The sequence below is a fragment of the Lichenostomus cassidix genome, chromosome 4 (assembly GCF_008360975.1).
Source record: "Lichenostomus cassidix isolate B80296 chromosome 4, HeHo_3.0, whole genome shotgun sequence".
NCBI classification, from domain to species: Eukaryota; Metazoa; Chordata; class Aves; order Passeriformes; family Meliphagidae; genus Lichenostomus; species Lichenostomus cassidix.
In genome coordinates this window covers 60,735,545-60,759,631 of record NC_139484.1, presented here as the reverse complement: position 1 = coordinate 60,759,631, position 24,087 = coordinate 60,735,545, and the positions used below count along the sequence as shown (strand labels likewise).

At 37.8% G+C, this 24,087-nt stretch overlaps 1 long non-coding RNA gene across 1 annotated transcript; it reads right to left on the bottom strand.

Moving 5' to 3' along the window:
* Positions 1-1,790: 1,790 nt before the first annotated feature.
* On the bottom strand, positions 1,791-5,479 carry LOC146438646 (uncharacterized). Its single transcript, XR_014852105.1, has 3 exons — positions 5,381-5,479; positions 3,781-3,860; positions 1,791-3,650 (listed from the first exon to the last, which is right to left on the bottom strand). It is a non-coding gene; the product is annotated as an uncharacterized LOC146438646 (long non-coding RNA).
* Between the last annotated feature and the right edge of the window lie 18,608 nt (positions 5,480-24,087).

The following is a 24,087-nucleotide window of genomic DNA, read 5'->3' as shown; positions in this document are numbered from 1 at the left end:
CTGCTGCTGCAGGAAAACCCCATAACTCACATCTGATTAGTGACACTGACCTTGGTTGGGCAGCACCACCTAAAAACTTTCAGTTGACTACTGAAAAATACAAGACTGGAATGTTTAGGCTTGCACTTTGAGAAATCATTTTTCTTGAAACAAATAACATTTCTAAGTTTTTCAATCTTTCCATTTCCATTGTACTTTGTTCTGTGTAGCCTTTACTCTGTGCAACTTCAAATATCTGCTCTGCAGCTTTTCATTGCATATGCCTCCAATATAGTTGGCATGAAGAGATTTTTTAAAAGCTGACTTTAATTTACTGATGCTGCATTGCCCAGATCAATACTATTGCATTTGGAAAGTCTATCCTGCCATTAGATTTACCAACCAGAAAATGGAGACCACTAAAAGGCTTGACTTCAATTCACATTTCTAATAAATCTTCTACAAATGTGGATTATGATGCAGCATTTTTTTGTTCCTTTGAAATACTAAAGAGATTCTCCACTATTTCACAGGGACTGCTGTATCACTGTCACATATGATCCTTCAGGGTGGGATTAAATAATTATGTGTGCCTTGCAGTGATTTAAAGCTAATGCTTTCTACTTTACTCGTGAAAAGAAATGCAAGAGGTGTAATGGGACTGGCCAAGACTGAAGCAGTCATAACCTGGCCTATAACATCTAGTTATAAAGTTTGTTTTCTTCTCTTTGTATACTTAATTTTCTGAATGCCATTAACCAGTAAACGTGTTAAGAAAATGGGCATCTTCTACTTATGAGTTTAAATTTGTCACTTCAGTCACAGAGGGTACAGTCCTTGGCTGTTACTCAGTATTAATAGCTGAATTAAAACAAGCAGTTGCCAAAAACACTTCTGAAAAGTGTCTCTGATTTTCCTTTCCATTAATCCAAGAGAACTACTTCTACTTTTCTTCTTTACCTGCATTCTCAGGTCATGGTCCTCTTGGGCATGTCCTCTTTTTGTTGATTTCCTTTGGCTGTGAAATCACTCAGCTTCATTCAGTGAAAGAGGAGGACTGAGAAGAGAAAGTTATGGAAGTTTGGTCCTTGTGTTACTGTAGTGGTGACTCTGATCACTCTTCGCTATGCAGATTTGTAGATGATGAACAAGCAGACTGTGCTGCTGTATAACAAAGTGATGGAGTCCTATTTCTCCCCCTAAAAATAGGTTTTTTTTGACGTTATCCTATCGAAGAAATGTTTCAGTTACATGAAACCTTTTCATTATAATTTTATATATTCATCTCAAAACAAGCAGAAATTGTTTTTTTTCCTGGTAGCTCACAATTTGCTGTGCTTAATATAGTTGTATTTGCAGTGAATACCTAGAGTCCTCTTCTTTCCTTTTAGTAGCTTCTAAGTATGTTGGGGTGAGTTTTTTGGCAGAGAAGGGAGATAACACTCCATCAATTTCTAAGCATCAAAGCATGACTGTGAAATGCTGCCTTCTAATGCATATTCCCCATCTGCAGGACTGAAAGGAATCAGCAAGATATAAAAAGCAAATCTTTGTTGCATTCAAATCCAGTGACCATCTATCTGATACTGCCTTTAAATTTATATCCTGGATTTTCCCAATAGATCAGTAAATGTCTATATACATTCTGCAAACAGGAATACATAGCTCTAAGGTTAAAGGAATGTAATTTTTAATGATGCCCTTTAGAGCATTTCTCATTTCTTTCCAAGAGTTATTGGACTCCAGGCATTCATATGCCATACAGATATATATATTCCCTTCATTATGAAAATTCCAATACAAATACCACCATCTTCTTTTCTTTGGGTCATTTGGCCTGAATGTTTTACACACCCTGTCCAATATCAAGTTACATTTCAGTCAAATGGCTTGCAAGTTATCTCACTGCTTGAATGAGGCAATTCTGCTGCTTTCCATTCAACTTGAACTGGTTTGCCTTTAAGTTTTATTATCCTTATTTATTATTTCAGTTGCATAGCAATGGAAAGTTAATCTCATTAAAATGATTAATCATTCATTTTTTGATGGTTTAGTGTGTGGTTTTTGTTTGCTTGTTTGCTTTTGTTTTGTTGTTGGTTTTTTGGGATTCTTTCACCTGGAATTCCAAGCTTTAAAAGTTTAGCAACAATTTTATCTGGCTCAGAAAAAGTGGTGCTGGGGCCTTGAGAGGTCCTTTCCTTGCAGTCAGTGTTTTGCTACATCACAGTGATTCATCAGTTGCAGTGACTGATGGAAGGGATAAATTACAGGTTATTTATCACTGCCTTTGGCAGATGCACATAGAGAACTTTTACCTCCATCTAGAAAAGGTGCTGGAAAAATCTGTCATTCATGTTAAACACTTGGTTTTAATTCAGAAGATGCTCAGTGTAGCAGCAAGAAGACTGACTTTGACTTCTTGGCTTCTGGTTCTCAGGATGGTTGTTCAAAATACAAGTTCTGCTACAGACTCCTGTTGGTTCACAGCACAGTTATGCATCTGAATGGCTTTACAGAATGTCATCAGACCTTGAGTGATGGAAAACATCTCATGGAGAGGCCCTTTGAGAAGATAATTTATCAGTTTCCCTGTTAGTTATTTAGCCTTCCTCTGTAGTCAGTGGATCTTACTGAAATGTGTGTGAACAGAGAGTGTTTAGCTTATTTCAAAATTATATTTCTCATGCAGCCAAGTCCTGGAAGGTTTGGGGCCACCAGGCTAAAAAGTAAATGTAGCCAAATGAGTTCTCATGTCCTCTTGCTCCTGGGGTTCCTTTCAAGAGCAGCTGTCTTCCCCAACAAATTACCTTGCACCAGCTGATTTGTGGTACCTGATGTCTGCATATCCTTACCTGCTGTTCATAATTCAGGATTTTCCACTCAATCTTCCTTGGAGTGCTGTAACACAGAGTGCTGACCTTGGTGTACAGTTGATTGGTACAAGGAGCTCAGGGAGCCACTCTGTCAGATACAAATCCTACCTGAACACGAGAAAAAGTGATTAAACACTGAACTATTCTTTGCCTGTAGGTGATCTGTTTCATACTTGATTCTCTTTTAATTTGGTCCTGATGAATTAGGTTTTCTCTTTTTTTATTGTCCTTTTTATTTATTTGTTCTGCAGATGGTGTGGGTTTTTGTGTCTGGTGGAAAATGAGGACATAACATTTAACTTTACTGCAAAATTCAATTATAGGAACATCTTGATCTATTTTAATACATACCACTTCTCCCCTTTGAACAGTGTTGTGAGTTGTTTAAATGTGCAAGTTATTGATCCACAATAGAGGGTTGTGGTTTTGTCCAGTGAAGAGAATCTCTGTCAGCAGAAGTTGTAGAGGTTTAGATAAGCAATGGCTTGTGGCTTTTGCCTTTCAAGTCCTAAAACTTATGGTCAGGATGACAACCACTAACTCCTAGGCTGGACAGCAAGTACTAGTTTTATTTTCTTTTACTTCTCAGTCCCTAGTGGCTTCTATCTATTTTTCTTTTTCTTCTTCAACTTTCACAAGTTATCAGGATGCACATCCTAAGTCATTGAAGGAAGGGCACGCTGATTGAGAATTTGATAAATTACTTCTTGTAATACGATTTAACTTTCCGAGTATTCTTCATTCCTCTGGTGTTTTTCTCCTCACTTGCTCCATATGTTCACTTTCTGTCATCACCAGCTGTAAGAAATGTTTTTGGCTCTTGACTCCAAGATATGTCCAGTTACAACCACTGTCTTCCAGGCTGCAAACTTTTTAAAATACAGTCTTGACTTTTACTTTTCCTTTGCCGGTCATGCTGTTCACTTACCTGTGTGACTTGGTAGAACAATGCTGCACTTTTAGTGTTTCTTAAATAAATTTCTTCTGCATATCGAGGAGTATTTTTCTCTGGGAAAAATATAAAGAAAGGGAATAAAGGCTCACAATAGAAAAAGGCTGTCTGTGAGAATGAGCAGAAGAGATGAGATTGAAAAATGTAAGGAGAAATAAAACAAAGCTATTTGAAAAGTAGTGATGGACTAAAAAGAGGTGGTCATAAGGAAACAAAATCTGTTTTAATTTTTAGATGCTCATGGAATAAAAATCCATTTACTCTCCAGTAGAACATTTTGATTGCTGAAGACTTACAGCAGTTACTTGGCATTCCACAAATGCTTTTGTCATTATTGGGTTTTAGTTAATCTTAAAACAAAAAATCTCTATGTTTATTTCTTTTTCCCCCCCAATATTCTGTAAATCCTCCCTCTGAAGTTATTATGAGAAAACAGTATTACTTCCTTTTTTTTTTTGGCAAATTGAAGTTAAATCTTTATTTTGCCAAAGTATTGCCACTGGTGAGAGATTAACCACTGACTCTTCAGTCTCTCTTGCCTGAGGTTAATTTATGGGGATTTTCTCAATCCCAGCCTAAAGATTCTTGGCTCTCCTACTATTGCATAGTTCCCATCAGTTCAAATGCTATTAGCTGCTGTATGCTCTGGTTGTGAGCACAACTCTGAGCAAGAAAACATGGAGTAGTTGTATGATTCAGGTATTATACTTGTGAATTTTTTTATACAAGCTGTCAAGCTGGTTTGGTTCACAGCAAGACACTAAAAAACATATTAGATCTTTGGAAACCAAGGAAATGCACCAGAACTGTCTCTTCAGAGTGAAGAGAACATGTTCTCTGCTCATCAGCTTTTCTCTAGTGGTTGCCACACACTTGGCTGTGGACTGATCTGTAGGTGTTTATGTATCTACATGAAAAAAAATCTTCCAGTAAATTGCATTTTTTTTCCAAAAAGCTGGGGAGCTGAAGCAAACTGCAAGATTATTCAGATGAAGGAAAAGAGAGGTATTAAGTACTGGAATAAAAAGCTGGTTTGAATTGCAGATATTTGCTCAGACTGAAGAGTCTTCTGTAGCCGATTTGGACCAGAGACTATATATTCAATTCTGAAAATTCAATGAGCATCCTTATCACTAAGCTGTTGAGTGGCTCTGAAATATAGGCAATAATGGAACAAGTGTAAATGCTCCTTCAGACAGCTTCAGATAAATAGCTGAACTGGATGCCTTTCTTCTTGTTTTGACAAGAAATCTCACTCTCAGATGCTCCCCACCTCTGCTGTTAAGGGCATTCTGTGCACACCATGAAGGATTTGCTGGTTCTGCAGTGGTCACAGAGCTCCCCTGGGGCAGAGCTGCCTGGTTCAAACCTCTGCTCCACCTGAGGCTCACACTGGGTATTAATATGTCCCCCACCTTGTAGTAAATGCTTTAAGTGCCTCATCTGAAACAGACATGTATTTCAACCTTAGAAGACTTTAAATTTCTCTCCCTGCAGTCTGTGAAAATGTTCACAGCCTAGGAAAATCATTTATCACCCTACTAGACAGCTGAACAATCTGCCTCTGCATTCTGACCTGAAAAACATGATCTGAAGAGCTGCTGTGGGTTGGAGTTTCCAAGCACAGTGAGCAGGGCTAACCCAAATGCCTTAACCTTTCAGTTCAGGGTTTTAGTGCTCTTGGTCTGGCAGGAGTCCAGTGAACCTTCCCCTTTGGGTGTTGCAGCATTAATAGAATTAATTCAGCTGTGCCCAGCCAGTGCCACAGGTGCTGTCTTGTTTATCCCACCTGAACCTAGAGCACAGCTATTCAAGGGAGTGAACTCTGGTGCTAAAAAGAGCAGTTGTTTACTGTTGAATTCATCTCCTTTTGTAAGAGGAGTTTTCCTGAAGTAGGACTGAAACAGGAAAGGATTGTCAGGTTGGCAAGAAGCAGAGAACCAAACAGCAAGTAAGTTCTTTTAATCACTACTGTAGAGTTTAATTTGCTTCTTCGGTACTAAATATGTCAAGTGGCAGGCTTTCTCCAGCTTCCATTAGCTGGTTTTAAATGGTGTCATTAGCAGAAGAGGAGGGCAGGGGAAAAACACAAGTGAAAGCTATCTTAGCCCAATGCTCCAGATAAAAGCATGTCAGAGTTGAGATAAAGTTATATATAGTTATACAGAGTGTCTCCAGATTACTGAGCAAAGAAGTGAGCCAGGGCAGGAGGAAGTATCCTGACTGTAAATGAATTTCTGTTTTAGTAACCAAATCTTCTTCCTCCATCTCTGTGGATAATGGCTGAGTTTCCTCAATGTCAGAAGGCTGACAACCCAGATTTTTTTGAAGATAATAAAATCTCCTAATTCTGGTGAGAATTCTGACATTCTTTTAATTAAAGCAAAGAGGCAAAGATTAGGGGAATAAAAAACTCTTGTCTTCTAAGGAACTTTCAAAGCTGTGTAGTATTTTCTTACAATAACTCATGTTGTCAAGCAGTCTGTGGTAGCAGATAGCTGGAACTTTCCAAAAAGGTGTGGCAGTTCTGATGGAAGCCTCTCTAGATGATCTCATCCTACTGGAACAACCCATTTTGCAGCTGGTGTGACACTTACCAGCAATTCAGCTGCAAATTTGTCAAGAGTTAAGTGCAAGGATAGATAAATTCAAAACTGAATGAATCAGAGGGACTTGGAGTCCCCAGCGTCTGTGTAAATACAGCCACATGTAATGGCATTTTAAGGTATAGGAATATTTTAAGATCCTGATTAAATCTTCAGACTAATTGGAAGATGTATGTTGAAATAAATATTTAAAGAATTTTATTTCTTCAAGCATGTACTCAAGTACTGCTTTATAGACAAAGATCATTCAAGGCATAATGAAATTTTCTTGTTCCAAAATTAATGGTAACTAAGTTGAAAAATTGAGTTTTGCTAACAAATTTCTTTTCATTTTACACATGGGAAACGAGTCAGAGATTAAATCCCCAAAATTATGCAAGAATAGCATTGATGTTTGTTGAACTGAAATGTGAAAGCACCAACTCTGAAGGAGGATCATCCTTGGCTCAGTATCTTTCTAAATTAGAAGGTGGTAAGAGACAGTGCTCCCATCCCATGCTTCTGTGGTTAATGTATCTCTCAGAGAGGAAAAAATCCATGTTTCACACCTTTGCAAGGGAGCAGATTTAGAAAAAAAAAATCATTTAAAAACAAAAACTTAGTACAAACTGAAGATACTTCCTTTGCATCCCTCTTTGAAAATAACTGAAATGGGAAATATTCAGAATGTTTGAGGTTTCTGTTTGCTAAATGAACAACTAACACTGACACCCAATAGTTTCAGTTCTGCTGAGAATTTTTTGGGAATTGCCAGGGAAAAAAGTAAAATTTATTAATCTGCTGGCATGCATGTCCTATTCAAACAGTTTGTAATAATAAAACTTAATCTGAGAGAACCTCAAATTTTGCCCATCATGTATTATAGTCAGCTGACCTGCTGTATCCTTCTTAGTTTTATATATGAGGAAAATCAAATATCTTCTATTTCACAAGTAAGGGTGAAAGATGTTTAGCATGATCCTTTAAATCTGTTGATATATGAACTTTGAAGATTGAGGCACAAAATTTAAGAATGAAAGTCTTCAGCACTAAAAATCAGAAACAATTTTATAGTAAATATGTATTTAAGAAGATCTTAAATACTTATATCTTCTCCAGGGCTACTGGAATTCTTTCCAGTGAGAGGCATCCAGATGGTAACCTAAAGAAATATGAATATATATTGCAGAATTTTATTAGAAGATGCCAGAATTTAATACATAAAATATATAACAGGAGCTGAAAGACTTCATTTATGAATGCACTTTGTAAACATCCCCATCAAAATGGTTTTCAGGAATTTTGGGAGGGAAGTAAGAGTTAGCCATATTCCAGTTAAAGTAATTCAGTGAGTTAGTGGAATTATTTACTGACAAAAGAGGAAAGAATGGGGGTAAAAAAAAGGATGGAAACTGCCTTGTTAATGGGATGGATTGGTACCTGAAAGTACCAGTGGGACCTAAATTAAAAGTGCTTTCAGACTTGTCATGCTGGTCAGTTGAAATCCAGCAAAACCAGGCTCCTAATGATAGGATAAGCAATAAACATTAATGTATGTTTTCCAGATCAAAACATTTTAAACCAGAAGATCAGTAGACAACTAAGTCAAAGCTGCTTTTTAAGTCAATCTAAGTCCAATTAAGTTTGCCTGGATTAGTCAGGGAAAAGGGAGGGGAAAAGAAATCCCTATTGATGTACTGCTGAGCAAAGGCAAATAGGCCACTTTCTATTTCAGTGTTTTTAAATCTGAAAAGGTTTTATATATAATCACTTAATGTTCTGGTGTGTTCCAGTGTTGTTGGATTGCATTCTCCATTAGGATATTATTGCTGGTTGGGTCTGTTGTGTGTGTGGATTTGCTGTCTGCTGGTGTGCTCTGGTTCCTTCTCCTTCTCCATCATTTCTGAGCTGATTGGCTTATTTCTGTCAGTGGTAGGAGAGTGAAAATTGAAAAAAAAATTAGTCAGAAAAAATTGTATATTTGGAATTTAAATTTTTTTTTCTTAAGTGATTGAATAGTGGGGATGTCTCAAGATCTCTATTACACTACCTGACCTTTTTCCCTGTGAATTAGTACAGAACCTGCACTGGGGAGGAAGATTTGGATAAAGATGTAATTATAAACACCAAACAGAATTTCTGTCAGCTTTTATACAAGGAAAATTCACCAGGGACTCATTCACAGACAAAGAAAAGCTTCATCACTGTCACAGCTTGTGAAAATTTCTTCTGTGGTGATGTGAGGTGTAAGTGCTTTATCCTCAGCATGTGGGGTTCAGTTCAAGGGGTGCTACAATACATATCTTAAAATATTTTCCCATTGTTCATTTGAGACTCTCCTTCTACCTTGAATCATGCTGGGCAGTGATTAATCCTGTATTTTCCCAATGGTTTTCATGTGTGTCATTGCAGTGTAGCTGTGCATATGGCATAAATTCTAATTCTTAATGAGCAAGAAATGGGGAGATGACCTAGAAAGAGAGATAGGAGGAAGAGAAGGATTTTCTCTTTTTAGAGAAAATGTTCAGTTTATCCTCACTATTTTTATACCTGTTTATGAAAATAGGAAATATCTACTGAGATTGCGAAGACAAGAATTTAAAGTTGTGATAAATAATATGAGTGAAAAAGCCCTGCTGTTTAAGGTCAGCCTGTGGCTTTCTTGCTGTGCATGCAGAGCTGTGCCATCTGATATATATTTGAAGTCCCATCTATAATAATCTGTTCCACTACAGTCACTGGAAAAAAAAGCAAAAAGAATTCCCCAAAATCATAGCAAATCAAATCAACACCTCTTTATCTATTAGTTTGCACTGGAGCAAATTAATTGAAGAGTTTGACATGTAGATTTTGGTGGGGGAGCAATTAAAAGAGCAAAGTTTTGTTTTTTAATATGAGGGGACACAAAAAGCAAATGGGATGTTTAAGTTGTTCTCATCATAAACACCTTCCTGTAAAAGTTGGAGGGCTGTTGTATAGAAAATTTCTATTTGCTATGGATTTTAGCAGTGCAGGGGATTTCCTCCCTGCATCAGTCCAGCTCGAGATGTAAAGCTTCTGAAAACATTGGAAGCATGAAAATAAACCCATATTTATTAGTTTTGGTGTTCCAGTTTTATTAAGACAATCTATAGGGAATCTGGAAAAGAATGAAGTTATGCAGAAACTGACACAAAAGTCTATGTCTTTCAATAATGAAAAGATTATTAAACAATAAATAAAAAAACAATTCCAGAGCAAAAATTTCACTCTAGCACATTGAACGTAGTGCTGAGTATTTCTATGAATTAAGCATAAAGTCTTTCCATTTTGCTTTTGGCCAATTACCCAGCATTGAAGATAAAACTTGCTTTGCTAATTAATGTGGAATTCGGGGTTGCTTTCCTGAAGGAACAAGACATACCTGTTTGATTCCTTTGCAGTAATCACTTCTGGTTTCTACCTATTTCAACCAAATTTAGTAGAGGTTCTCAAGACAAGATGTTCCTAATGGGCTTCATATAACTAAGCAACCACATAGCAGAGAAAGACCATATCCATGGCCTTCATTTCACTACAAGAACTGTCATAAAATTATCTGAAAACATTATTAGAAATCAGGAAATACACTAGTGAAAAAAGAAATTACTATCCTAATCATGAGAAAAGCTTAAATTAGAGTTTAGAGATCACTGATTATCTGAAAATCCATTGCTGGAATACAAAATCAGGAAAACAAACTTCATAAATTCACTTTGATGTGAATATGTTTGAAAGAATGGGAAAGATACTGAAAATAGCACCAACTGTGGAGGTTTAAAAAGGAGGTTGTCACATGGAGACAAGAAGTGATGTGCAAGAGATTAGATGATATAATACAGGTGCTGAACAAAGCTGAGCATTTCAGGAAAAAAGGAAAGTTGAAATTTGTGTGATATTTGGATATCTATCTCAGCACCATGCTTCAGCCAACAATTGATGTTTCAGGTGAAGCAGAGGAATCAAGCTCTCATATTAAGTGCTCCCTGTTTGCAGATGTATTTTAAGTCAAATTGCTCCAGAAAACATTGTGGTTTCTGTGTTTGTAGCAATCCTCACCAAACCTTTTGTTCAAAACCTTGTAGAATCCCTGTTGGTTGTAATCCTCCAACATCTGCAGCCTGCTTTGGAAGGGTGAATGCACAAAAATCAGTCTTCTGCCTTGTTTCTCCTTCTTTCCCACCAACTTGGATCAGTCTGTCTATGGTCCTTAGCTCTTCTGTGAAGGACAGACAACATCAGTCTTTCCTACTCTTCTTCTCCTTGACACTCATGATTTTTCTTTTTTATCATTTCCTGCCTCAGTTGTCTCTTTCCAATATGAGATGTAATAATGACACCACACCTCTGACATCCTCACTGTGATTCTTTGTCCTTAAATGAAATTGTGTGGGGCAGGAAGGGACAGGAGGGATTTTTGTCCTCCAAAGGTACATTTACTACCAATCTAGTAATTATGGCTTTAAAAAGACCCCCAAACCCCTCAATTGGTCTGATGCTGTCAAAGTATTTGTTTAGGCTTCTAATATTCCATTAAATGGCTAAATTGTGTCTCATTCTCTAGCTGAAATCTGGGAATAGAATCCAAATGGATTTAGACAGTAAGATGTGAAAAGTATTTCCTCCAACCTGGGGTATCAGAAGGGCAAATAAAATTGACTTTTATTTTGAAACTGAAAGATACAAAACTTGGGTTTATTTTGTTGTTTAGGGGTTTTGTTTTTAAATTTGCAAAGCAATTTCTGGCCAACTACACAATCTTACTGTGTGGAAGTGGGCAAGAAAAAGCACAACAAATACACCAGAGTATTGCATGTGCAGATTCACAGTGACTTTGAGAAGTGACAGGAGAAAGCAGGAAAATAACCAGTGAGAAAAGCCAAAGCACAAAGGAGACACAGTCACCAAAGGACATCAAGAATTACAAGTAGGTTAGTGCTAATAAAAAGGTTGATAACATATGTAGTTAATATTCAGAAGAGAGGCAAAAATAGCAGATCCATATGCTGGTGTGGCTAAAGCTTTTTCACCTTTTTTCCTAAGTTTAGGGGCAAAAAAGCCCCCAAGCCATAATTGGGCTGTTACACAGAGCCAGCCACTAAAAACCACACAAGCCCTCAGCATAGAATACATTAACATTTGCTAATTGTAATTTAGAGGCTTTTAAACATCTGCACCCAGTAAACTTCATTCTGGGTACTTAAGAGGTGCCAATGATCTCTAAAAGCAGTTTGGGGAATAAATGAGGTGCCAGAGGATTGGCAAAGGGAGAATTTGCTTTTGATCTTTAAAAAAAGTTGGGAAGGGGAGGAAATCTTGGGAGTTGTGGATTAATTAGCTTCAGGTTACTTCTATTAAAAAAGAAAATGGTAGAAAAATAAGTTACTCTTACCATTACCATGAAAACAAGGAGGTGAATAATCATTATGGATTTAGGTCAATTGATCCAGTTTCCCTCTACAATATATCCAGAGCTGTAGATAAAGGAGAGTGTCAAAAGCACAGTTCTATTTGCAGGAGTTTTCACCTTTTAGCAAGTAATGATAACAATTTTAGTAAATCTTTTCACCTGACATTCTCATAAGCAGCCCAGGGATCCACAGTCTAAATATAATTTGAAATATGCCAAGGTGGATACAAACCTGTCTTGAAAACATATGGAGAGTAGTTACCTGAGATTTATTATCAAAACAGGAGAATGTATTAAGAGAAGTTTCTTGGAGTTCTTGGATTTGATACCAATCAATACTGTGGTCAGATTTTAGATGACAAATCACAGCCTGTGGTCTTTAGATTTTCAGGGCTGCAGGCACTGAAAGAAAGAGCAAAAGTTCAAATGGATTTTGCCAATTTTAAAATACAGTCTGTAAATGTTTAAAGGATGTTACTAACCACACAAAATTGCAAGGTTTTACTCTGACACACAAATAATTTGTCAAAAACTAGCCATCAACCCTGCACCACTTAATCCTGTGTTGCCCCCATTATGGTTTGGGATGTAGCATTTCACGAAGGACAGAGAGCACTTGAGTCTGGGGAAGAATAAGGGTCTGGAAACCACTAATTATGAGGAGAGACAGAATGACCTGAGGCTTTTGTAATTAAAATGTGATAGAAAATATGAAATCTTCAGTAGTACAGAAAAGGTGATTATGGGATGACTATTCAACTTTTTCATGCAGTGATTAACTAAGCTGCAGACCTTCCAAAGGATGGTATGCAAACCAAAAACATTATCAGGTTGGAAAAATATAAAAATCTTGAAAGTATTGCCAGGAATCTCCAGATCACACTTGCTGTAATTTTGCAGACTTGTGCAAAGCTGGTGACTCTCTTTCCATATCCAGTTTTTTACAGGATTTTTCTAACCCATGTATCTTTGGCTGCTATTGGAAAGAAAAATATTATGGTAGTTGGCTGTTTGGTCTGACACAGTCTGGTCTTCTCAATGTTTCTATGCATTTAAAAGAGAATTATTGGGGTGGGGTGCAGTAAGCATGGTACCTTCTGTGTGTGGACACAGAAAATAATGTTTTCCCTACTCACCAGGTGTTGCTTGCAAAGCAGTAACTTCCCTTGGTGGCAAGGAAAACTCCTATTAGGCAATTGCAGGGAGAAGAACCACTGAAATTAAAGGTTTACATCATGACCTGCTAGAAAACATGCAGCCTTGCTGCCAGCTTTGAGGGCTTTTGAGAAGAGGTTAGGAAAATAGCTGAAGAATGAAGAATTGCAAGTATAGCTGCTGCTGCTTTGGAGGGGGAGAAACAGCAAGATTTCTTGAGTACCTTCAATCCTCTCAGTCTGTGATTAATTTCTCCCTCAGTTTCTGAGAGAATAGATCACAGACAGTGTAATCAAACCCTCAAAGTTTAGGGGATTTTCAGTGAGATGACAAGTGAGTGATGACTTGTCAAACCTGTCTCTGGCCAGCCTCAGATGGCAGCAGTATTGGCAAAGAGCTCAGCTCCTCTTCTGACACCAGAGGGGATATCTGCATTATTCCAAAGTGGGGAGTTGTTTGCTAGAAAGCTGAGTTAAGCAATCTTAGTCTGAGGATGGGAAGTGTTTGGGGCTGAGAAATTCCACAGTCAGATGTGAAGCTGATGTACATCATCTTTCTATTCTCCTTGAACTGCAGAAAGAGTTAGGAGTTCTGCATTATCCATATAATGGAGTGATACAGGTAGTAAAACTCTGCTCATCAATTCCCATTTTCTCCCAAAATGCATCACGCATAGATTAAATATTTTAAAATTACTCCAATTAAATTTCTCTCCCTTTTTGTGAGGATTTCTTTTCTGCCTATACTTACATTTCAAGCAAGTCAAAGGCAAACAATAATTATGACTGACGATGGATGTCAATGGTTCACACCTGTGTTAACAATTAGAGCACAAAAATATACACTTTAGTTCCTTATGGAATCTCAAGGCATAGGAGTGTCAGCAGGAGAATACTCAAGATTAGTTCTGTAGGTTCTTAACTGTGCAAATGTGAATTTGCTGTTTGCTTTGAATTTCAATAGCCTCGAAAGATTAAATAATATTTCTTCCTTTTGGAAGGTAGAGATTTTATTATAAAACCTGCAGAGGAAATAAACATAGAAATATTCACCTAGGGCCTGCTTTAATTCGCATGAAAGCTGAGACAAAAGCTTTTGTTGTCTCTGCTAAAAGTTGGTTTATTGCATAGAGTTTAGTAATTTTCTGAGTCAATTAAAGTGGGACTACTGTGATCCCTTGGAGGGCTTGGCATAAAGATGCAGCTCAGGAGAATGACTTGCTGTTGGGTTTCCACTTGTTCTGCTGAGTTTGGCTGTGTGGAACAGCTACTGATGCAGCTTCATGTCAGGTTTTACATCTCTCCTAAACCATACTTTATCATTTGTTTGCATTTATTTCAATTTTTGTGAATGTGAATCTTGCCTACTTCTGATAATACCAGCACAGACTAGGAGGGTATCAGCATTTCTGGGTTTGTTGCAAGACATTTACAGTTGGATCTGTAATCTTAAAAAAAAAAAAACAAATTACAAAACGTGCAAGCAAGCAAAAGAATCCCCAGACAAGCAAACCCCAAAACTCTGCAGAGCCAAACACCTCTAAACCCACACAAACCAATAAAGCCCCACTGTTGTGTGCATCTTGCTGTACTATTTGCAAATACTTTGATTTCTCATGCTCTATCCAGCTATACACATAAAGTTTTGGGACAAACTTGCTCACCTTCTCTTTCTACCAGTACATGTCAAGGCACTCTTAGGTAAAAAGCAAAAATAACTTTAAAAGCTTTGCAATGGGAGCAATTCTGCATGTGCTAGATAATTAGTTCAATATTTGAAGGCTGATATTTGAAGGCTGATATTTGAAGGTTTAAATTTAAATTTATTACCAGAAATGGTATATTTATCCCACAGGTTACTCTCAGCAGCTCACAGTCCCAGCTCAGACAATAGTTACAATGTGGTCACTGTGTGATCAGCTCTATGTTCTGTCAGACTGCCCTGTGCTCCATAGCCTGCTTCATTTGGGATTCAAGTTGTCAATCCATCTCTGTGCACAGGAATGATCACCAGGTACAGCTCTTATTGATGGCCAGAGTAACTGGGAGTGACCACTTGGCTGTGAGCACTGCAGAAAAGGAATGTCTCGAGGAAGGATGTCAGTGCACAGCAAACTCAGCAGAAGTTACCCTGATGCTGAATTTGAAGTACAGATGTAATCTGTAAAATTATGTGACAGGAAAAATATTGGAGTACAAAATGTTGTAACACTTGAGAAAGCAAATGGCTGGTCTATCTCTGGGTAGAATATTTCATAAGTTCCTGAATTTCTTACGCCTTCAAAGAGCTAGACTAAAATATTCCTCTGCTAAAATGAGCTGTCTGTACAATATTTAAAATACTTGGGAAATGTTCTGCAAAAGCAGAGACTGGCTTTAAAAAAATACCTGCAGTTTTACATCTCCTCAAAGATTTGAATTCTGCAGGACTCCAAATTTTCATAAGAGGGACAAACAGGTTTATGCCACTAATGTGAGCCACATTGCATGTGAAAGTGTAGGTGGTTTTTTGTTGGTTTTTTTTCTAAATCAAATTAACTTGGTGCAATACAATGCATGCAGGATTGCACACAGCTGCTACCTGATCCTGGAAAAGTCAGTTCTTCATCAGCTGAGGAGAGAGACAAGATAGTTTTACATTGAAGGAAACTAATGACAAATTAGCAGTATTTTGCTAGTGTTTGTCTAGTTCACTTCATCTGACCTTGCATTTGTATTGTGGAGTTCCCATGGCTTCTGTTAGAGGTTTACAGACTAAATAAGGAAAGATAATCTGTTAAAAATCAGTCACCAATAGTCTTTGTAAACAGGTTCTTTCAAGAATAAAAGTTAAATAGTTTATGTTTGCTCATGTTTCTGCTATTGCTCACTGAATACCTTGGAACTCTTTTTTGTTTATCCCTGCAGAATCTTTCATCTAAAGGGAAAACAAAAAAGTAATCTTTTTCTAAACTAGCATGTCAGACACAGAGTGGGTGTGTCCATGAGTGGGATGTATCTGAGCCTGTTCAGGTGTTACAAGCAGAACAATTCACTAACCAGGAGCTCCAATCTGTCACCACTCAGCTGTGACATTTGGTTTGAACCATCCATGAACAGATATATGTTTTCTCATAGTTGAGCTGGTTCATAGTTTTGCAAACTGCTGCAGAGGGTCATGTTGGCACTCACCAGATGACTTGCCAGAAACATTTAGTACAGGAAAATTCACATGCAGGTCCCTCCAGCTCACCTTTTTTTTTCACCAGACATTAATAAGCAGTAATTTGAGGTGCAAATACCTTTTCTTTTTTGAGGGTTTTTATGAAAGAATGAGGTTTCTGATGGGAATGACTAATGATGGCAATTTGGAGAGAGTTATGTAATTGCTTTTTTTGAAATATTTTCACATTGAGTTTTGTGAGCATGGAGTTACTATTGGCATATTTTCTGCTTAATAATTCCTCAAGACATTGCCTAACCAATTAGACAATCAGTTATGCATCTCTTGAGAGCAATAGTAGTATAACTAATGGAAACCTCCAGGTATGATGCTGAAAATGGACTGCCAACTATTCCTTTCTGCTTCTTCAAACTTGCTCGGGGTGGTGGATGCCTTTTTGCTTGCTAAGAGAAGGACAAAATTATTTGATTTATTATTGTTTTTGCAGAAGCACAGCTAGTGAACATTCTTATGTAGGAACATAATGGTTTAGACATTATTGTGGTATGTAACAGTGTGCCTGTCTACCTCTTTTATGCAGCTCTAACAAATTCTTCCTTGTTTGTATACAAAATATTCCCATTTTTAAGTTTCCATCTAAAGCAAAAAGGAAATTGGATATAGCATTTCCTTCCACAATATGATTAAGGACAGAAGGTTTGCCTGATGGAGTCTAGTTGGAATTTTGACCTGAAATATTCATGAAAATGGGTGCCTGCTTGCCTAGTTCCAGGCCATACTCCCATATGTGGGGATGAAAGGTCAGAGAACTGATCATTGTCTAGGGCAGTTAAAAAGAGTATTTCCTACCATTCCATAGAACCTGGAAAGGATTCATCTCTGCAACTGCTGAATCAGTGGTTTACACTCTGGCAGTAATTACTGTAGATGCTAAAACACCACTTTGCCAGAAGAATTACTGCTGTCTGGAGAGACTCAGAACACTAAATTCATGGTGTTGCAAAGGGTTCTGTTCATCTGTGGGAGTTGTTTCTGGTGAATGATCACCTCCCAAACCCTCTCTTAGCTCCTCACCACCTCACTGAATGAGGAGTTGGACCAGATGCCCTCCAGAGATCCCTTCCAGCCCACACTTCCTTAAGCTTTTATGATTTCTAAGTGCATGTGTGTGCATAAAGCACTTGGAGGCTTTACAAGTGTAAATGGATTTCTGGGCTGAAAGAGATTACAGAAGGAAATGAGACCTTCAGTGTCTTCTGTGACATGATGTGGAGAGACTTTACTGGTGAGGAGCAAGTTCAGCAGTGTTTTGTGTCAGAAAGGCACTTGAGAAGATAATTATGGAAGAGGAACATGAAAATGCTTGAAGGAGAGGAGGATATGACTTGACAATGCACAAGGCAACTTTCTATTCTAAGGACAGAAGTAATCTCACCGCACATTAGAGTAGCCAACTAAAGGTGAAGAGACTTAAGATAGTTTTCTAGACTCCCTCTTTAATCAATAGACAGGAAATATTTCAGAGGACAACTTGTCCTGTGTTAAAACAGGGGTAAGTAAGGATAGTCACTGATAATAAGATTTGTTAGCATCACAATAGTTTCAATTACAAACTTTTTTTTCCCCTTAGCTTTGATATCCATGCCAAGTGTTGTGTTTAATTTAAAATAGTTTATAATATTATCCTGATTTCAGTTAAAATGCATTTAAGAATACCACTAATCTAAATTGTATAAAGAAATTATTCAATGACAGATTTGAAGCTGGAAGTCATTGGAAGAATTCTACTCTCTAAGCAAGTCTCACATTTCTTTTTCTTTTGCCCAGGTAATATTGGAAAGAGATGATAAATTCATATCTAGTAGTTTATTTTATGTATATTTATAGTCCAGAATTGACACAGAACTTTGTTCATGGCCTCACCAGTGTTGAGAAGAGGGGTAAGGATAATCTCCCTCAACCTGCCGATAAATGTGTTAAAGAAAATGGTACTTGAAGAAAATGGCACTACTGTAATATTTTAGTATTTTAGATAACACTTTCCGATTTTATTTATTCATTAAGTAAAATGTGCAATTCATTTTTATTGAAGGTTGAATCATTTGGACTTGCACAGCTTTCACTGAAACACATCTGATGATTATCTTGCAGCTAAAAAGACTAATAATGGACAAATGATTAAATCCACAAAGTAATGAGTGCTAAGCATTAAAACAGGTGTATTATGGATATTACCATATGTTTTGGACAGATCTTCCCTCAGAATTCCTATAAATTTCCTCTGGTATTAAAAAGTGAACTGTCTCTCATCTGTAACAATCTGACATGCTCAGATAACAGATGGCTTGGAAGCCCTTGCAGGTTCTTCTCCCCCCATAAAGAAGTGCTAAAAATGAAGTGCATCATCTATTATTTTTTCTGTGCCCTTTTTTATCACTTTCTGGCTAAACAGAGCAGTGATGTATTACAGGGCAGTTGCCCACACCGTGACATTTCCCATGTGGTTATCAAAATGCAGCACACTGGGGGTTGAGGTTTCTCAAATGGATGTGACAGGAGTCAGCATTTCCCAAGTGCACTCCCTGTAATCTCAGCACTCAGTGACTCCCTGGCTTTTCTGTGTGCCACAGTGGAGCTCCTGCAACTCCGTGGAATTTAAGCTTTAAATTTCTTAATCTATACAAAGCTATCTTGGGGACTCCCTCAATTTTTTTATAGAAAGTGTGTTTTTAAGGCAGCAAGGGCGGCAGGCTGAAGCTTTTGTCTAAGCTGAAGTTCCTTGTGCAGGGTGTCCCTCAGCAGCTGCTGTCTTCCTTAAGCACAGCATCTTTAAACTGTGCAAACTTTTATCAAAACCTGGATGGTTTATCAGTCTCTATTTGCGTATTGGTCAGGCAACAAGGCAACAGGAATTGTGTTGACTACCAAGAGAAGAGCCTGGAGAGACCAGAAAGCAATAGGATCACCGGAAATCATTCAGGCTGGTACACCAGAAAGTAGAAAAAGTCACTCTGAGTATTGCTCAGAAGATTCTATCATTCAGGAGGGAAGTTAAGGCCAGAAACTACAGGAGGAGAAAATTCCTTCCTTCTTGGATTATTCCTGTGTCTGAATGTACATTGATATCTGACCTCCAGCTTATACAGATATTCCTGACACAGATCAGATGCAGTAATGGAAAATAGACAAGTATCTTTGTGTGATTATTCAAGTGAGCTGCTTATGAGGCAAGCCATGTGCTTTGTGTTTCTCAAACTCTGTCTGTTGCTTGGCATTCAAAAATAACAATTTTCCAGCTGTTTTGTGTCACAGGTGAGAGGGGGTATGAGGGAAAGTACCAGTGAACCAGTGTTATGGTCAATACCTCTTTATAATCCTTTTAAATGCAGTTCAATGGGGAGCAGTGTTCAAACACAAATCTTTTTGCAGAACCCTATTCAGTTTGAGGTTTTGTTGCATCTTCCAAGGGAGATGGACTTTTTTCTATTTCAGTTTATTCAAAGGAGATTGTTGAGGTATTTTATGGGACAGAGTATTTAATATTGTCTAGTGAGGTGGAGGAGTTGGAGCACACAGGTGATGGAAGTACCAAAAACTCACCAAGAACAACTGTGACTGTAAGTTAAAGTCACCTGTGGGCTATTTTAATCTTTCATTTGTCTCCACTTGATTCTTACAGGATGAAGGCTTTTGCACTGAACTAACAGTGATATTAATTGTTGTTGTCAGCGGGCTGGGTCATTCTAAAAGAGTCAGACACAAGTTGGTGCCAATTTTTTATGTCAAACTGAGTAGCTTTTATCTTTTAAGCTTTGATTAAAATATAAAAGCACACAAGTAATTCCCCCATTTTAAGCTAGAAATTAGTTAAGACAAATATAAAGGTCTATAAATATTGCTTCCAGGTGTCCAGTATTATTCCATAATAAAAAATTATTTCAGATATCTTCTGCTGTTTGGGCTATTTCCTTCTAGGAACAAACCAAACTCTGGCAGCCAAAGAAGTCAGGAAAACACATTTTATTATTATTAAAAGAACTACAGCAAAGTAATGCTATAGATTTATATTTAAATGGAAATATCTTCTTTAATGCATTAAAAGACCACACCAGAACTGTTCAAAGTCACAGGGAAATGTGGTTGTAAAACACAGAGGAGGAGAAAGCAGTGAGGAGAGCTCTCTGTGAATATTCAGCTGTATAATAAGTAACAGACAGGTTTCTATTAGTGCTGCAAGCCAACACTGATTTTATGGAAACACTAAGCTTTGTGATAATGACTTGGATAAACTCATCTGTGACATTGAGGAAATCCTGACTACAAAAAAAACCCCAATATTTGAGGAAGATGTTGATCTACTAAAAGCATAAAATAAGGGTAAGAGAAGACAAACTGTTCGTGTGTCCTCCCTTACCTCAGGAATAACTGGGCAACTAATTCATTTTCTGTGTTTTAACTGCCTGAGGAAATACAGTCTTTAACCTCATATTTTATTCCTGATGCACCATGTACTCTACAGCTACTTTGACAATAAAATTATAGTTCTGCTTAGATGATGAAGTCTTACCGAAATAGCAAATTTTTCAACACTTAAATGTAAAGGTTACCTCTGGAAGTGGAATTATGGAGGGTGTGTGTGCTGTTGAAAGATTTTAAAGGAATTGAAACTTTTGCTGGGAGAGAGAGAAAGAGGCATTAAGGGATCTTCCCTACCCCTTTTTTCCTATCATAATTCTTTCATTTAAGCATATCCCAAACTGCTATGAACTGTCTTTTCCAAAACTAGTACTTTTAAAAGAATGTGTCAGCTTAAGTTTTTCCTGACTTGTTTGTTTGTTTGTTTTGGGTTTGTTTGGTTTTTTTTTAATTTGTTTGTATTGTTTTTAATTTGTTTTTTGGTGGTTTGTTTGGGTTTTGGATTTTTTTTTTTTGAAAAGTGTTGTGTTAAAGAATTCAAAATTCTGCAGCACTAGAAAAATTCTTTAACAACTTCAGTTTTTAGATACAATGCCACAATATATTGTCTTCTAAAATCTCTTAAGGTGCTGCAGTACATACCTAAAAATCCAAATTTTGATATCTTTAATTTTTCATGCACACATATCATCATCTATTTGATTTTACAGTTCAGTAAACTGAGAGCATCCATTCCACCCCTCTGTGAGAAACGCATTAGCAGCTGGGGAGCCCAGGTTCCAACCACCAGTGCTGTAAATGATTGAAGGAGGGTTGTTTGTGCATTGTGATGGGCTGGCACGGTGTGCATGAACCATACATCAACAGGTTCTGTCTACAGGAGTTATTCATGAACACTAGGCCAATTTCTGCCTGGAATTCTCATTTCAGCTGGAATCCTATGGCAAGCAAAATGGTTTCACCTGTTAGGATATCCTTCCATTGGGGGTTTTAGGCTGCATCATGTTTTCTCTGGGTGTGTGTGGAAAAAAAAATTAGTAGAAGAAAATCTTCGCATGTTATAACAGTTTTGCTTCAACATGGATAACAGATAATCTAAATTTCATGTTGATTCATGAGAATTTTTTTATCTCCTGCGCTGATTCCCATTTTGTTTTGGATGCTGGCAGCATGCATGCCAGCTGAGAACTGAGCTCCTGTTCTTGGGTTATTATTCAGGTGGGTGTTTTGCTATTTCCAGCATTAAGCTCTGAGTTTGTAGTCTCCTTGTAGGCACCAGTGGCATCCCAGTGACTGAGCACACTGATAAGTGTTTTGGTTATTTTTTTTTTCCTATTTATTATCTTTTAGCAATGAAAGAGGCATGAGATGCATTTATTGCAGTTTTTGATTTTCTGTCCTTTTATTAGTCCTCTATTTCACGAGCATCTTTTTGCAAAATCTTTACTGTTATATAAAGGGGGGAAAAAACCCAAAAACACAACCAATCCCCAAACAACTGAAAGTGCAATGTTGCACAGATTTCTAGTTTCTAGAACACTTTCAGAAGAAAACACAATGACCATAATGTCCACTGCATTGCAACAAGGTAAAGGCACTAAATGATGCTGATGTATGTGCAGCACATGAATTGGTGCTGAGACAGGGATCAGAATTCCCTTTGCAGATTGGCATTAGAGACACCAGAAACCCAGTCAATGATGTCAATAAATGCAGTTCAGAGAGGACAAACCCTCGTGATAAATCAACTCCCAGCTGATTGAGTAGCTCACTGTGACAGCCCTGCTGCTCACAAGGTCTGATGATAAAGGCAGCTTTGGCACTGCAGTGCAGATTACTGAATTTCAGGGCATTTTTTCCACGGTCTATAACAAGGGGAATAAGGAATTACTCTGCATCCACCTGGGAGGTGGTGCCTCCAGTGATGCCACCTTTTTTCTTGGGTTTTGACAGAGGGTAAAGGGAGAGGAGTCAAAGGGAAGACTTGTGCCAAAGGGGGGAGTCAGACTGAAGTACCATGTGGCAAAGTGAATAAACAAAACCCTTTAAAAGGTTAAAACTATCCAGTACCCTCATGGCATTTTCCTTCATCTTGTCCAAAATTTAAGGGGGACAAACTCCAGTGAAGAATTCAGAGAAATCATAGTAAATGTTTGGAAGGTGAGGCAGAATTTACACCAGTATAAATGACAGTGCTCTGTATAAAAAGTTTGTTTTTTTATCTGTCCTTATTCTCTTGTGGCATTCCCTCCCTATAATTCTTACTCATCATTCACTGAAATTATCCTTTACAGTGGGAACTGAAAAAAGCACATTAGAGAAGTGAACATGCAGCAGGTTACTTTATGAAATTAGTTATTCAAGGGAATGTGAGGCACAAAGGCAGCCTAGTAAAACAATCAGGTAGATGAGCAATTTATTTCCTGGGAGAAGAAGGTTTAAAGTTTGGCTCAAGGAAAGTAAGATCTTCTCACAGCAGCAAAAAGTAAGAAATGTTATGCCTTCTGCTAACAGCTCTCTGAATATAAAAGCAGAAGTTAGTGCATGGGAGCTAGTGTACATCACAGGGTGGTTTATTATATGCTTCTTTATTGCTGTAAATTAAAATATAAGTGGGGTAGGAACTGAAGTGTAGATGTGACCTCTCATTTTCATCTCTGCAAGAACAGGAATTTCTTCTGTAATGCTTTCACTCTCACTAGAAAACACAGTGCTAAGTGCTTACAGTCACATATATGTGTATGGTTTTCTGTTGTGGAAGTGTTTATAAATGCCTGAGTGCATGTACTGGGGGAGGAGAGCCATAAACATCAGGAATAGAGAATACAAATTCCTTCTGCTGGAACTGCTCCTTCCCATGCCAGGACCTGCTCCCTGCAGAGGAGCTGTCAGGGCTTTGCTGGCAGTGCTCTTGTTTCCTCTCAACATGCACACTCTCAGGCCCATTGTCAGCACAGCTTCTGAAGAGGTTCACTAGCCAAAATTACCCCCTTCCTTTTGTTTTTATAGACAACTGAACATGGGTTCAGCTTCCTCTGTACTTGTGGAGTTCAGCATTTTCCTATGAATGTTATCCTGCCCTGGCAAAGGCTATGAAAAATCCTTTAATAGGGGATTTCAGGGTTTTCCTGTCTTTGCTGTAGAAAGAGAGCTGGCAGGATTCAGGCCCAAAGGACAGGCAAGGTATAAATGTCATGTATTAAGATAAAAGAAGGAAAAAAGCTCTGGATGACATTGTGAGGGAAACTGATCTCCTCATGCTGCTGCTGGCCTGCATCAGATGAGGTTTGATGTTCTGAAGCATTTGTCTCAGGTTAACAATGCTCTGCTTGGGAGGATTGACACTTAGCCCTGCTGCTGACAAACCTAAGCTGTGCTGCTGCTGAGATTCTTGTTTCAGAGTTATCATTGTGCAAGCAACAAGCAGCACTAAAGTCCCACCAGTCCAAGCTCTAAGGCAGGTAGAACATTTTTCTTCTAATTTCTTCTAATTTCTTCTAATTTTCTTTCAGTTCCATAAGTGCTGAGGATCACTAA